Below are 16,168 nucleotides of genomic sequence, written 5' to 3'. Positions count from 1 at the left end.
TTTCTATTGTTTCTTTTTGGCAACCCTGAGGTTGCTTCCGTATGCTATTTACATCCTCAAACACTAGGATGGTAGATCGCACAGACTGCGACACAGCTCGCACTATGTCAGTATTTTTCTCAGATGTCTTGTCCCAAATATTTGGTTTAAAACATTTTTTTTAAATGAGGGAGTCACAGATGGTGACCAATCATAATGGGAAATTGGCAACAAAGGACAGACAGACAGACATATGCGATCTTAAGCAAAATAATAACAGATATTATGCTCGTGTCCATATAACTCCGGAACCTCAGGAACCCCAGAGGAAGAAAAAGAAGAGGACAAAAAGACAGAAAGATGAAGGCAACCTTCATGTTTATCTGGATCTTAGCGGGATGCTTCAGTTGCGCGTGGACGCTAAAAAAAACCTTGACCCCTACCACACAGACCGGGAATGATTCCGACTCCTGCCAGACACAGAACCCAGAGATAGTTAGCCCGAAGGCAGTTAACGATATCCCGACCTGGTGTGATAAGTCTATCACCTGGTATTCACTATCCTACATAGTAGAAGCCCTCTTAGTACTGGCGATACTTTGCAGTGTCGTGCAGACACTTAGAATCAGAAAATGGCAAAGGAGAGCCGACCGCTCTAGCGCCCCGTATACACGTACCCTATTTTCGGACTTCACCAAACCCCTGGACAGGAATTAAAGTGCATCCGCTTCGCTTTGTGTGTGTCTTATTCAATAAAGAAATGTAAATTTCTGTGCCTGACTGCCAGGCCAGAGAAACTAGTGTTGTTGCTATTTATACATTTAAAGTGTTGTAGATTATTTTTGATTGTTTGAGTGAGGATAGTTTATTGAGGATAGTTAGAGGTTCCAGTTTTTTAAATTTTGTAATGCATGACTGAATGTCATAGCGCCCCGTAGAGTTTTAAACTGATGTATGCAAGTAAATTATTTTAGGTAAAGAATTGCGTTTCATAGGATAGGCCCATGAACTGCTTATGGGTAGAACATAGAACATTACAGCGCAGTACAGGTCCTTCGGCTCTCAATGTTGCGCCGACCTGTGAAACCACTCTAAAGCCCATCTACACTATTCCCTTATCGTCCATATGTCTATCCAATGACCATTTGAATGACCTTAGTGTTGGCGAGTCCACTACTGTTGCAGGCAGGGCATTCCATGCCCTTACTACTCTGAGTAAAGAACCTACCTCTGACATCTGTCTTATATCTATCTCCCCTCAACTTAAAGCTATGTCCCCTCATGCTAGACATCACCATCCGAGGAAAAAGGCTCTCACTGTCCACCCTATCCAATCCTCTGATCATCTTGTATGCCACAATTAAGTCACCTCTTAACCTTCTTCTCTCTAACGAAAACAGCCTCAAGTCCCTCAGCCTTTCCTCATAAGATCTTCCCTCCATACCAGGCCACATTCTGGTAAATTTCCTCTGCACCCTTTCCAATGCTTCCACATCCTTCCTATAATGCGGCGACCAGAATTGCACGCAATACTCCAAATGCGGCCGCACCAGAGTTTTGTACAGCTGCAACATGACCTCATGGCTCAGAAACTCAATCCCTCTACCAATAAAAGCTAACACACCGTGCGCCTTCTTAACAACCGCGAGGTTTGCTAGTGTCACACGGGAGGGTTTAAACTAGTATGGCAGGGGGTGGGCACGGGAGCAATAGGTCAGAAGGTGAGAGCATTCAGGGGGAACTAGGGAATAGGGACAGTGGGGCTCTGAGGCAGAGCAGACAGGGAGACGTTGCTGAACACAGCGGGTCTGGTGGCCTGAAGTGCATATGTTTTAATACAAGATGAACTTAGAGCTTGGATGAGTACTTGGAACTATGATGTTGTTGCCATTACAGAGACCTGGTTGAGGGAAGGGCAGGATTGGCAGCTAAACGTTCCAGGATTTAGATGTTTCAGGCGGGATAGAGGGGGATGTAAAAGGGGAGGCGGAGTTGCGCTACTGGTTCAGGAGAATATCACAGCTGTACTGCGAGAGGACACCTCAAGAGGGCAGTGAGGCTATATGGGTAGAGATCAGGAATAAGAAGGGTGCAGTCACAATGTTGGGGGTTTACTACAGGCCTCCCAACAGCCAGCGGGAGATAGAGGAGCAGATAGGTAGACAGATTTTGGAAAAGAGTAAAAACAACAGGGTTGTGGTGATGGGAGACTTCAACTTCCCCAATATTGACTGGGACTCACTTAGTGCCAGGGGCTTAGACGGGGCGGAGTTTGTAAGGAGCATCCAGGAGGGCTTCTTAAAACAATATGTAGACAGTCCAACTAGGGAAGGGGCGGTACTTGACCTGGTATTGGGGAATGAGCCCGGCCAGGTGGTAGATGTTTCAGTAGGGGAGCATTTCGGTAACAGTGACCACAATTCAGTAAGTTTTAAAGTACTGGTGGACAAGGATAAGAGTGGTCCTAGGATGAATGTGCTAAATTGGGGGAAGGCTAATTATAACAATATTAGGCGGGAACTGAAGAACATAGATTGGGGGCGGATGTTTGAGGGCAAATCAACATCTGACATGTGGGAGGCTTTCAAGTGTCAGTTGAAAGGAATTCAGGACCGGCATGTTCCTGTGAGGAAGAAGGATAATTACGGCAATTTTCGGGAACCTTGGATAACGAGAGATATTGTAGGCCTCGTCAAAAAGAAAAAGGAGGCATTTGTCAGGGTTAAAAGGCTGAGAACAGGCGAAGCCTGCGTGGTGTATAAGGAAAGTAGGAAGGAACTTAAGCAAGGAGTCAGGAGGGCTAGAAGGGGTCACGAAAAGTAATTGGCAAATAGGGTTAAGGAAAATCCCAAGGCTTTTTACACGTACATAAAAAGCAAGAGGATAGCCAGGGAAAGGGTTGGCCCACTGAAGGATGGGCAAGGGAATCTATGTGTGGAGCCAGAGGAAATGGGCGAGGTACTAAATGAATACTTTGCATCAGTATTCACCAAAGAGAAGAAATTGGTAGATGTTGAGTCTGGAGAAGGGTGTGTTGATAGCCTGGGTCACATTGAGATCCAAAAAGACGAGGTGTTGGGTGTCTTAAAAAATATTACGGTAGATAAGTCCCCAGGGCCTGATGGGATCTATCCCAGAATACTGAAGGAGGCTGGAGAGGAAATTGCTGAGGCCTTGACAGAAATCTTTGGATCCTCACTGTCTTCAGGGGATGTCCCGGAGGACTGGAGAATAGCCAATGTTGTTCCTCTGTTTAAGAAGGGTAGCAAGGATAATCCCGGGAACTACAGGCCGGTGAGCCTTACTTCAGTGGTAGGGAAATTACTGGAGAGAATTCTTCGAGACAGGATCTACTCCCATTTGGAAGCAAATGGACGTATTAGTGAGAGGCAGCACGGTTTTGTGAAGGGAAGGTTGTGTCTCACTAACTTGATAGAGTTTTTCGAGGAGGTCACTAAGATGATTGATGCAGGTAGGGCAGTAGATGTTGTCTATATGGACTTCAGTAAGGCCTTTGACAAGATCCCTCATGGTAGACTAGTACAAAAGGTGAAGTCACACGGGATCAGGAGTGAGCTAGCAAGGTGGATACAGAACTGGCTAGGTCATAGAAGGCAAAGAGTAGCAATGGAAGGATGCTTTTCTAATTGGAGGGCTGTGACCAGGTGTTCCACAGGGATCAGTGCTGGGACCTTTGCTCTTTGTAGTATATATAAATGATTTGGAGGAAAATGTAACTGGTCTGATTAGTAAGTTTGCAGACGACACAAAGGTTGGTGGAATTGCGGATAGCGATGAGGACTGTCAGAGGATACAGCAGGATTTAGATTATTTGGAGACTTGGGCGGAGAGATGGCAGATGGAGTTTAATCCTGACAAATGTGAGGTAATGCATTTTGGAAGGTCTAATGCAGGTAGGGAATATACAGTGAATGGTAGAACCCTCAAGAGTATTGAAAGTCAAAGAGATCTAGGAGTACAGGTCCACAGGTCATTGAAAGGGGCAACACAGGTGGAGAAGGTAGTCAAGAAAGCATACGGCATGCTTGCCTTCATTGGCCGGGGCACTGAGTACAAGAATTGGCAAGTCATGTTGCAGCTGTACAGAACCTTAGTTAGGCCACACTTGGAGTATAGTGTTCAATTCTGGTCGCCACACTACCAGAAGGATGTGGAGGCTTTAGAGAGGGTGCAGAAGAGATTTACCAGAATGTTGCCTGGTATGGAGGGCATTAGCTATGAGGAGCGGTTGAATAAACTCGGTTTGTTCTCACTGGAACGAAGGAGGTTGAGGGGAGACCTGATAGAGGTCTACAAAATTATGAGGGGCATAGACAGAGTGGATAGTCAGAGGCTTTTCCCCAGGGTAGAGGGGTCAATTACTAGGGGGCATAGGTTTAAGGTGAGAAGGGCAAGGTTTAGAGTAGATGTACGAGGCAAATTTTTTTACGCAGAGGGTAGTGGGTGCTTGGAACTTGCTACCGGAGGAGGTGGTGGAAGCAGGGATGATAGTGACATTTAAGGGGCATCTTGACAAATACATGAATAGGATGGGAAGAGGGATACGGACCCAGGAAGTGTAGAAGATTGTAGTTTAGTCTGGCAGCATGGTCGGCACGGGCTTGGAGGGCCGAAGGGCCTGTTCCTGTGCTGTACGTTTCTTTGTTCTTTGTAACCCTCTCAACCTGGGTGGTAACTTTCAGGGATCGATGTACATGGACACCGAGATCTCTCTGCTCAACCACACTGCCAAGAATCTTACCATTAGCCCAGTACTCGGTCTTCCTGTTATTCCTTCCAAAATGAATCACTTCACACTTTTCTGCATTAAACTCCATTTGCCACCTCTCAGCCCAGCGCTGCAACTTATCTATGTCCCTCTGTAACTTGTAACATCCTTCCGCACTGTCCACAACTCCACGGACTTTCGTGTCATCTGCAAATTTACTCACCCATCCTTCTACGCCCTCCTCCAGTGGCCCCAAAACAGATCCTTGTGGTACACCATTAGTAACTGGACTCCAGTCTGAACATTTCCCATCAACCACCACCCTTTGTCTTCTTCCAGCTAGCCAATTTCTGATCCAAACTGCTAAATTACCCTGAATACCATGCCTCCGTGTTTTCTGCAGTAGCCTACCGTGGGGAACCTTATCAAACGCTTTACTGAAATCCATATACACCACATCAACAGCTTTACCCTCATCCACCTGTTTGGTTACCTTCTCAAATAACTCAATAAGGTTTGTGATGCACGACCTACCCTTCACAAAACCGTGTTGACTATCTCTAATCAAATTATTCCTTTCCAGATTATACATCCTATCTCTTATAAACCTTTCAAAATGTTGCCCACAACTGAAGTAAGGCTCACTGGTCTATAGTTACTGGGGTTGTCTCTACTCCCCTTCTTGAACAAGGGGACAACATTTGCTATCCTCCAGTCTTCTGGCACTATTCCTGTAGACAAAGATGACTTAAGGATCAAAGCCAAAGGCTCAGCAATCTCCTCCCTAGCTTCCCAGAGAATCTGAGGATAAATCCCATCCGGCCCAGGGGACTTATCTATTTTCACACTTTCCAGAATTGCTAACACCTCCTCCTTATGAACCTCAAGCCCTTCTAGTCTAGTAGCCTGAATCTCAGTATTCTCCTCGACAACATTGTCTTTTTCCTGTGTGAATACTGACGAAAAATATTCATTTAGCACCTCTCCTATCTCCTCGGACTCCAAGCACAACTTCCCACTACTGTCCTTGACTGGCCCTACTCTTACCCTAGTCATTCGTTTATTCCTGACATATCTATAGAAAGCTTTAGGGTTATCCTTGATCCTACCTGCCAAAGACTTCTCATGTCCCCTCCTGGCTCTTCTTTGCTCTCTCTTTAGGTCCTTCCTAGCTAACTTGTAACTCTCGAGCGCCCTAACTGAACCTTCATGTCTCATCTTTACATAAGCCTCCTTCTTCCTCTTGACAAGTTTCGACTGCTTTAGTAAACCACGGTTCCCTTGCTCGACCACTTCCTCCCTGCCTGACAGGTACATACTTATCAAGGACACGCAGTAGCTGTTCCCATTGTGCCCATCCCCTGCAGTTTTCCTCTCCATCCGATGCATCCTAAGTCTTGTCTCATCGCATCATAATTGCCTTTCCCCCAGATATAACTCTTGCCCTGCGGTATATACCTATCCCTTTCCATCACTAAAGTAAACGTAATCGAATTGTGGTTACTATCACCAAAGTGCTCATCTACCTCCAAATCTAACACCTGTCCTGGTTCATTACCCAGTACCAAATCCAATATGGCCTCGCCTCTCATTGGCCTATCTACATACTGTGTCAGGAAACCCTCCCGCACACATTGGACAAAAACGGACCCATCTAAAGTACTCGAACTATAGCGTTTCCAGTCAATATTTGGGAAGTTAAAGTCCCCCATAACAACTACCCTGTTGCTTTCGTTCCTATCCAGAATCATCTTTGCAATCCTTTCCTCTACATCTCTGGAACTTTTCGGAGGCCGAGAGAAAACCCCTAACAGGGTGACCTCTCTTTTCCTGCTTCTAACCTCAGCCCATACTACCTCAGTAGTCGAGTCCTCATCAAACGTCCTTTCTGCCACCGTAATACTGTCCTTGACTAACAATGCCACCCCTCCCCCTCTTTTACCACCTTCCTTGAGGTTACTGAAATATCTAAACCCTGGCACCTGCAACAACCATTCCTGTCCCATGTCTCCGAAATGGCCACAACATCGAAGTCCCAGGTACCAACCCATGCCGCAAGTTCACCCACCTTATTCCGGATGCTCCTGGCATTGAAGACACACTTTAAACCACCTTCCTGCCTGCCGGTTCACTCCTGCAACTTTGAAACCTTACTCATGACCTCACTCCTCTCAACCTCCTGTATACAGGAGCTACAATTCAGGTTCCCAAGCCCTTGCTGAACTAGTTTAGACCCTCCCGAAGAGCATTAGCAAATTTCCCCGCCAGGCTATTGGTACCCCTCTGGTCCAGGTGTAGACCATCCCGTTTGTAGAGGTCCCACCGACCCCAGAATGAGCCCCAATTATCCAGAAATCTGAAACCCTCCCTCCCACACCATCCCTGTAGCCACGTGTTCAACTCCTCTCTCCCCCTATTCCTCGTCTCGCTATCACGTGGCACGGGTAACAACCCAAAGATAATAACTCTGTTTGTCCTAGATCTAAGTTTCCACCCTAGCTCCCTGAATTCCTGCCTTACATCCCTATCCCTTTTCCTACCCATGTGGTTGGTACCTATGTGGACCACGACTTGGGACTGCTCCCCCTCCCCCTTAAGGATCCCGAAAACACGATCCGAGACATCACGCACCCTGGCACCTGGGAGGCAACACACCAACCGCGAGTCTCTCTCGTTCCCACATAATCTCCTATCTATACCCCTAACTATGGAGTCTCCAATGACTAATGCTCTACTCCTCTTCCCCCCTTCCCTTCTGAGCAACAGGGACAGACTCTGTGCCAGAGATCTGTACGCTATGGCTTACCCCCTGGTATGCCCCCCCCCCCCCCCAACAGTATCCAAAGCGGTATACTTGTTACTAAGAGGAACGACCACAGAGGGTCCCTGTACTGACTACTTCCTCCCAGCCCCTCTCACCATCACCCATCTATCTTTATTCTTCGGAGTAACTACATCCCTGAAGCTTCTATCTATGACCACCTCTGCCTCCCGAATGATCCAAAGTTCATCCAGCTCCAGTTCCCGAATGCCGATTCGGAGGAGCTGGAGATGGGTGCACTTCCCACAATGAAATCAGCAGGGACACTGACGTCCCTCACCTCAAACATTCTGCAGCAGGAACATTGCACAACCTTCCCTGCCATCCCCTCTAGATTAAAAAAAAAAGAAAAAGAGCTTACCTGTTATTCACTCCCCTTCTCAGCAAACTCTGTGCCCCGCACAACACCCGAGGGAAAATAAAAGAAAAACTACTTACCAGTCACCAGCCAATCCCTTACCTGCAGGCTGTGACGTCACGGTTCCCCGTTTTACTTCCACCTTCCCTCGAGCCTTCCTCTTGATCTTTACAGCGGTTGGTTTTTTTTGGTTAGAGGAGGGGGAAGGGAGGGAAACACTGAAGAAGTGTTTCGGGTTTAAGTGTCACTTGACAACAGCTCCTCCACAACCTTCAAGTTAGGGTGAGCACATGGACGTATGCAAATTTCCCCCGCAACAGCTAATCAGCAGCTCTGCTCTACTGCCCTCTGTGTCCCGCTTGGTCAGAGAACGAAGACGACGCAGTAATGTGATCCTTCACGCTTCGCGTTGAGGATCACAAGGAGGGTGTGTAGCCATCTGGGATGGCCACTTCCCGAATACAAAATGGACACTCTGCAAAGATTGCAGGGAAAATGGACAATACTAAGAAAGCAAGCAGGTGCAATGTTTGTCTGTTGATTGGAGCAGTAGCTCCCAGAGAAGACCGATACTGTAAACCATTTCCATACTAATGAGCCATCCCCGGGAACAAAAAGGTAACATTTAAGTAAACAATACCAAGACAGACACCCCGGCGCCAGAGGAGACCAGAACAAAGCAGGCCAACGGCCACCTAGGACACGTCCAGCAAACAGGGCACCCAACCCTCTATTGGAGGAAATCGATAGGAATAATTGGGAAACGGGCCAATTAATTGGGGCCAAGTTCAAGGCCCGCCCAAAAGCCAAGCCCCTTTTGGGTATAAGAAGAATCCCCCAAGAGAGAATCGCTCTCTTGTGGCTCCGGCTCTCACCAAGGAGAGACCTGCCCAACAGCAACATCAGAACAAGTCCAAGGTTAACGCAAGCTACGAGACAGACGCTCCTAGCTGTTATTCCGTACAAATTCGACCCCAGCAGCCTCAGAACCGAACAACGGCCATTGTTCCTCTGACTGAGTGGGCACCCAAAGCTAAATATAGGCTTTTAGCAATAGTGATAGTTTAGTTTGTAGAGTATATTTGACTGTGTGTGTAAATAAATGAGCATCGAGTTTGAACTTACTAACTGGTTTATCGAGTCTTTGATCAGTATTCGGTTTTGAACCTTGTGGCAATATCGAAAGATACCTGGCGACTCCAGAGCAAACATAATTAGAATTAAGGACGGCGACCATATTGGCCGCCATCTTCAGAGCCAAATTAAGGGAAACACAATTAGCAACAGAAGGAAGAGTTCCGAGGGGAGTTAGAAGTCGGGCTATGGGGGAAGGCCCTGAATGCATCCTTGTTGTGTGCCAGGGTCAGCCTGATCCAGTTCAAGGTGGTCCACAGGGCTCATATGACTGTGGCCCGGATGAGTAGGTTTTTTGAGGTGGAGGAGGACAGATGTGGGCGGTGCGGGGGAAGTCCGGCGAATCATGTACATATGTTTTGGGCTTGTCCGAAGCCGAGGGAATTTTGGCAGGGCTTCTCAGAAGTCATGTCAGAGGTCCTGGAAGGGAGGGTGACTCCAAGTCCAGAGGTGGCAATATTTTGAGTGTCGGAAGATCCGAGAGCCCAGGGGGGAAGAGAGGCCGACGTTTTGACCTTTGCCTCCCTGGTAGCCCGGAGACGGATTTTGCTGGGGTGGAGGGACTCGGAGCCTCCAAAGTCAGGGGTGTGGGTCAGTGACATGGCAGGGTTTCTTAGACTAGAGAAGATTAAGTTCGCCTTAATGGGCTCATTACAGGGGTTCGCTCGGAGGTGGCAGCCGTTCATCGACTTCTTTAAGGAAAACTGACCATCAGCAGGAGGGGTGGGGGGAAAAGGATGGGGAGTCGTGGAAGTGAAGAATAAGGGCAGGGAATTTAATATATGGGTAGCCAGGAGTTAGGGCCGGGGGAAGTTAGGTATGTTATTATGGGGTTTTGCATGTGTTGGACCGCTCTGTTGTTTAGAATATTAAAATGTTAAATTATAAATGCCTCAATGAAATATTTTCTAAAGAAAAAAGAATAGATACAAAATTATTTAGGGCATTGACCACTGAGTGTTGTGATAAATGGTTATTTTCAGGATGAAGGGAAGTATACCAAGGTGAAATGCTAGAAAGGGCAAGTGGGAAGATGAGCTAGGGGGAGAGATAGAGGCAGGACTGTGGGCGGATGCTTTGAGCAGAGTTAACACATCCTCATCATGTGCCAGGCTCAACCTGATACAATTTAAGTTAGTTCACTGGGCACACATGACAGTGGCCAGGTAGAGCAGTTTTTTGGGGGTAGAGGACAGGTGTGCGAGGTGTACAGGGGGGCCAGCAAATCATGTCCATATGTTTTGGGAATGCCTGAAGTTTAGGGGATTCGAGCAGGGTTTTGCAGATGTCATGTCCACGGTACTAAAAACACGGGTGGTGCCGAGTCCAGAGATGGCGATTTTTGGAGTGTCAGAAGATCCGGGAGTCCAGGGGGAGAGAGAGGCTGACATCTTGGCCTTTGCTTCCCTGGTAGCCCGGAGACTGATATTGCTAGCATGGAGGGACTCGAAGCCCCCAAAATCAGAGACCTGGGTTAGCGACATGGCTGGGTTTCTCAGTCTTGAGAAAATAAAGTTCACCCTAAGAGGGTCAACGCTGGGGTGCGTCCGGAGGAGGCAGCCGTTTATCGACTTCTTCGGGGAAAATTAACTGCCAGCAGAGGCATAAATCTTAAGGGGGGGGGGGGAGGGAAGTCAGGCTATGTTCCATTAAGGGTAGGAGGGAATTGTTAGGGATGGAAATGGTGTGTGTACTAAGTTTATATTTGGATTTGCTTTCTCTTCTGTTGTTGTTATTATTATAAAATTACAAATACCTTAATAAAATGTTTTTTTTTTATTAAAAAGATGAAGGGTTAGGACCACTAATGTTTCTGAAATGCATTAATGGTTTGGACTTCAGGGTATAGGGCACAATTTTAAAATGTACATATGACAACTTGAAAGGTTAGTGAACCAGTGAGGAAGATGATAATAGACTTCAAAAGGATATAAGCAATTTGATGTAATGGGCAGACATGTGGCAGATGAAATTTATTCCAGGAAAGTATGAAGTATATTTTGGTCGGAAGATTGAAGCTTAAATACAATAAACTAAATGATACAATTGTAGAGGAGATGCAGGAACAGGGACACCTAGAGGCGTTTGTGCACAAATCTTTGATAGTCGGAAACCAGATCAACCATGAAGCAAACCTAGTTAGACAGATATTTGATTGACACTCAAGTTGCTGGATTCTCCGTTCAGGGACCATGTCCCCATGCCGTCATGAAAACTGTTTTTAATGCCAGAAAGACTGCCGTCACAAAGCCACAGATTCACAGCCTTGCAGGGGGCTAGCAGGCAGCTGTCGTGGAGCTGGCAGCTCCAGTTGTCGATATGGCCCCTGTACCTCCAGGTCAGAGGCCACGCACGAGCACGGTGGCGGCCTCCTGCAGCTGCGCCATGCTCCATGGCGGATTCAGACCGCGGACCTGGACCGTGGAAATAGTGCCGCCGATCGGCCGCGAGCCTGACCCAGACCGCCCGTTCAAAAATGCCCCAGTCACAAATGAGGCGCACCCTGCCCTCCGATCAACTGAGTCCGCAGCCGCCTCGCGATTATCCCGAACGGCAGAACCATGAGTGGTCCACGCCGTCGGGAATTTGGCCGGTCGGAGGCTGGAGAATAGCGGGGCGAGCCTCAGGCAGTGGATAATCGGTGTGGTGTACTCCCCAAGTACGTCGCTTTTCGGGAGGGCGGAGAATCACTGGACCAGTGCCGGTCCCAATTTCATGTGGGAAACTGGATTCTCCGCCCCATCACTGAACGCGATTTTGGCGTCGGGCTGCAGGGAATCCAGCCCAAGGATTTTGGGTATAAGCAAGAATGATTGTTGTTGAGGCCACGATCTTACTGAAAGGCAGAACAGGCTCCATGGGCTGAATAGCCTACTCCTGCTCCTATTTCTTTCTTCTTTTTTTAATTTTAGAATACCCAATTAAGGGGCAATTTAGTGTGGCCAATCCACCTAACCTGTACATCTTTGGGTTGTGGGATGAAACTCAAGCAAACGCAGGAAGAATGTGCAAACTCCACACGAACAGTGGCCCAGGGTCTTACTTCATATGAACCTACAGAAGGAAGCGGAAGGGCTAAGTAATCTCAACTTTGAAACAAATTGTTGAAACAGTATTCAGACCAAGTGATTAACCTTCTAATTTCTGAGAGTCCAGTTATTGATGGTCGCTGATGAAACAATATGTTTTCCATATAGTCCGCTAGAAGAAAATGTACCAATAGAGAGTATTTGTCGGAGGTATTAATTTGCTCCCTTATTTAAAATTACATTACAAAGTAACTTAGTACATGAAGTTGTTTCTGTAGGAGCTGTTCCTCGGTTTCCTTTTGTTGGGTGGATTTTTTAATTGGGAAATAATTTGGCAGGTGTTAAGAGTATTAATATCTCCAAGAGTTGAGAGAGCTGGATGAAATGAGAGAAACTGATTTTTTGCAAGAGAAACACCCTGATTATTCCCAGATTACACAGTGATAAGGTCTAAGGTTATTAAGGCAAGGCAGAATGAAGCAAAATTATAGAATCGTTACAGTACAGAAGGAGGCTATTTGGCCCATTGAGTCTGCATTGGCTCTCTGAAAGAGTCCCATTCCCCTGTCCTATCCCCATAATCTTGATTATTATTCAGACAGCAGCCCAATTCCCTTTTGAATACCTTGATGAAACCTGCCTCCACCACTCTCAGGAAGTTTGATCCAGACTCCAACCTCAGTGGATACATTTTTCCTCATATCATTTTCACTTCTTTTGCCAATTATTTTGACTCGGTTCCCTCTAACGCTTGCTGATCTTGTTTCTCACTACTTACCCTATCCATATCCCTCAGGGTATTGAATATCACGATTAAGTCTCTTCTCAGCCTTCTTCCCTCAGGAAAACTGTCCCAATATATAGTCCCAATAATCCTTGTGAAATCAACAAAGGGAGAATGATTTGGATTAGCCAGGGGTGATTCTTTTCAGGAAATTGGACGAAAATTAAAAACCTTAAAGAACAAGACTGACTTCTTTGGCCAATTTTCTTTAATTGAAACACTAAAGGTAGATCCTAATTTGCAGGTATTACCACAGACACAGTATTCGGAGGAAAAATGAGAAATGATTCAAGAATGTGGTTTAAAAATGATACATTAATGATCGAATTGCAACCTCCTCAAAGACCAGGGGATGAAGAGTAGACCACAGTCCATCAAACACATATCCCTTCTAGTCATTGAAGAAATTTTAAAGGGTTGCAGACAAGATTCCAATCGCAGGTCATTTAGGAACACGAAAGACTAGAGGTAAAATAATGAAATACCTTCACTGGCCAGAAGGTTGTGGTTAGATTCTGCAAGACTAGGATGTGTGTGGGCAAGCAAGATCCCGCGGGTCAGGAGGGGGTTCTTGGAGCGTAGCAGAGATAGAGGACGGTTGGCGTTGCCGAACCTGGGTGGTTACTGTTGGGCAGCCAACTTGGCAATAATCCGTAAGTGGGTGATGGAGGGAGAGGGGGCGGCGTGGAAGAGGTTGGAGATGGCGTCCTGCAAAGGAACGAGCCTGGGGGCGCTGGTGACGGCACCGCTGCCGCTCTCGCCGAGCCCGGTGGTGGCGGCAACGCTAAAGATCTGGGTGCAGTGGAGAGGGCACAGGGGTGCGACGGGAGCTTTGGTGTGGGCCCCGATCAGAGACAACCATCGGTTTGTCCCAGGAAGGATAGACGGGGAGTTTCAGAGCTGGCATCGGGCAGGGATTAGAAGATTGGGGGACCTGTTCATTGACGGGACGTTTGCGAGCTTAGGGGCGCTGGAGGAGAAGTTTGAGCTACCCCCGGGAAACGCTTTCAGGTACATGCAGGGCGTTTGAGAGGCGGCAGGTGAGGGAATTCCCGCTACTCCCGGCACAGGGGGTTCAAGATAGGGTGATTTTGGACGTATGGGTTGGAGAGGGCAAGGTGCCGGCGATATACCAGGAGATGAAAGAAGAGGGAGAGGCTTTGGTAGAGGAGCTGAAGGGTAAATGGGAGGAGGAGTTGGGGGAGGAGATTGAGGAGGGGCTATGGGCTGATGCCCTAAGTAGGGTTAATTCCTCTTCCTCGTGTGCCAGGCTTAGCCTGATACAATTTAAGGTGGTTCATAGAGCGCATATGACGGGGGCGAGGCTGAGTAGGTTCTTTGAGGTGGAGGACAGATGTGGGAGGTGCTCAGGAAGTCCAGCGAACCATGTCCATATGTTTTGGTCATGCCCGGCACTGGAGGGGAGTTGCGGGAACAGTATCTAAGGTGGTGAAAGTCCGGGTCAAGCCAAGCTGGGGGCTAGCACTATTTGGAGTAGTGGACGAGCCGGGAGTGCAGGAGGCGAAAGAGGCCGGCATTCTGGCCTTTGCGTCCCTAGTAGCCCGACGAAGGATCTTGCTAATGTGGAAGGAGGCGAAGCCCCCCAGCGTGGAGGCCTGGATAAATGATATGGCAGGGTTTATCAAGTTGGAAAGGATAAAGTTTGCCTTGAGAGGGTCTGCGCAGGGGTTCTACAGGCGGTGGCAACCGTTCCTAGACCATCTCGCGGAGCGTTAGATGAAGGTCGGACAGCAGGAACAGCAACCCAGGGGGGGATTGGGGGAGGGGGGGGGGGGGGGGGGGGGGGAGGGCACTTGAGCAAGAAAACACATGAATGATCCGGAAACTGACATGTACAGGAAGAATCCAATGTACAAAGTTCTGTATCTTATTGACTTGCCATGTTCATGTCTTGCTACAAGAGTTCTCTTTCTTTTCTTTGTTACGGGGGGGAGGGGGGGGGGGGGGTTGTTTGTAAGGTGGAAAATATTGTTGAAAAATTCTTAATAAAAACATATTTTAAAAAAAAATTCTGCAAGGCTTGTCACACATGTAAAATTGTTGGAAAATCCCAGCCATCAATTAAATCAGCCCCATTGATCCCTTTCATCATTTTCAACAAAGCTTTTAGTCGGGCTCCAATGGATTGAGGAACCTTTACCTAAAACAAAAATGAGGTATCAAAATATACCTTTTTTTTTTAATATAAACATTTTATTGAGGTACTTCTGGTTTTCTAACAGTAACAGAACAAACAGTGTACATGCAATTATAAACAGTGCAAAAGCCGTCTTCCTCTCTCACAGGTCCCACCTTTTCTAACCCCCTACTCTACACTAAACTAACCCTGCAGCCCCCCCCCCCCCACCCCCCCCCCCCCCCGTCCCCCGCCCCCCTTCTGCTGACGGTTAATTTTCCCAAAAGGAGTCTACGAATGGCTGCCACCTCCAGGCGAACCCGAACATTGACCCTCTCAAGGCGAATTTGATTTTCTCCAGACAGAGAAAGCTAGCCATGTCAGTTAGCCAGGCCTCAGCTAATAATATCCGTCTCCGGGCTACCACCAGAGAGGCAAAGGCTTTAGAAACGTCTGCCTCTTTCTCCTCCTGGAATCCCGGATCTTCCGACAACCTGAAAATCGCCACCTCTGGACTCGATACCACCCTTGTTTTCAACACTTTGGACATGACATCCGCAAACCCCTGCCAGAATCCCTTAACTTCGGGCATGTCCAGAACATATGAACATGGTTCGCTGGTCCACCCGCACACCTTGCTCACCTGTCTTCCACCCCAAAGAACCTGCTCATCCGGGCCACTGTCATGTGAGCCCGGTGAACGACCTTAAATTGCATCAGGCTGAGCCTGCCACATGTCGTGGACGCGTTGACTCTGCTCAACACATCTGCCCAGAGACCATCCTCTAACTCTCCTCCTAGCTCCTCTTCCCATTTGTGTTTCAGCTCCTCGGTCTGTGTTTCCTCTGACCCCATAAGCTCCTTATAAATGTCCGAAACCCTCCCTTCTCCCACGCACACTCTGGAAACAACCCCATCCTGTATCTCCCTTGGTGGTAGGAGCGGGAAGGTCGAGACCTGCCTGCGTCGGAAGTCCCGTGCCTTCAGGTACCTAAAGTCATTCCCTCCAGTCAGTTCAAACTTCACCTCCTCAAGCTGGGAAAGCTCCCCTCTATAAACATATCACCCATCCTCTCGATCCCTGCTCTCTGCCACCTCCGGAACCCTTCATCTAACCTCCCCAGGGCAAACAGTTGATTATTGCAAATTGGAGACCAGATCGATGCTCCCACATGTCTCCTCCATTGCCCCCCCGCG

General features: G+C 47.7%; 1 protein-coding gene across 8 annotated transcripts in view; it reads right to left on the bottom strand.

The window, feature by feature from the left end:
* The window catches only part of LOC140391729 (disks large homolog 2-like), a 1,606,854-nt gene that overhangs the window by 1,527,716 nt on the left and 62,970 nt on the right, over positions 1 to 16,168 (bottom strand). The window lies entirely within an intron of this gene.

Source organism: Scyliorhinus torazame, chromosome 15 (genome assembly GCF_047496885.1).
Source record: "Scyliorhinus torazame isolate Kashiwa2021f chromosome 15, sScyTor2.1, whole genome shotgun sequence".
In the NCBI taxonomy this organism is placed as follows: Eukaryota; Metazoa; Chordata; class Chondrichthyes; order Carcharhiniformes; family Scyliorhinidae; genus Scyliorhinus; species Scyliorhinus torazame.
The sequence above is the reverse complement of the archived record's forward strand: the minus strand, read 5'-3'. Positions and strand labels throughout refer to the sequence as shown.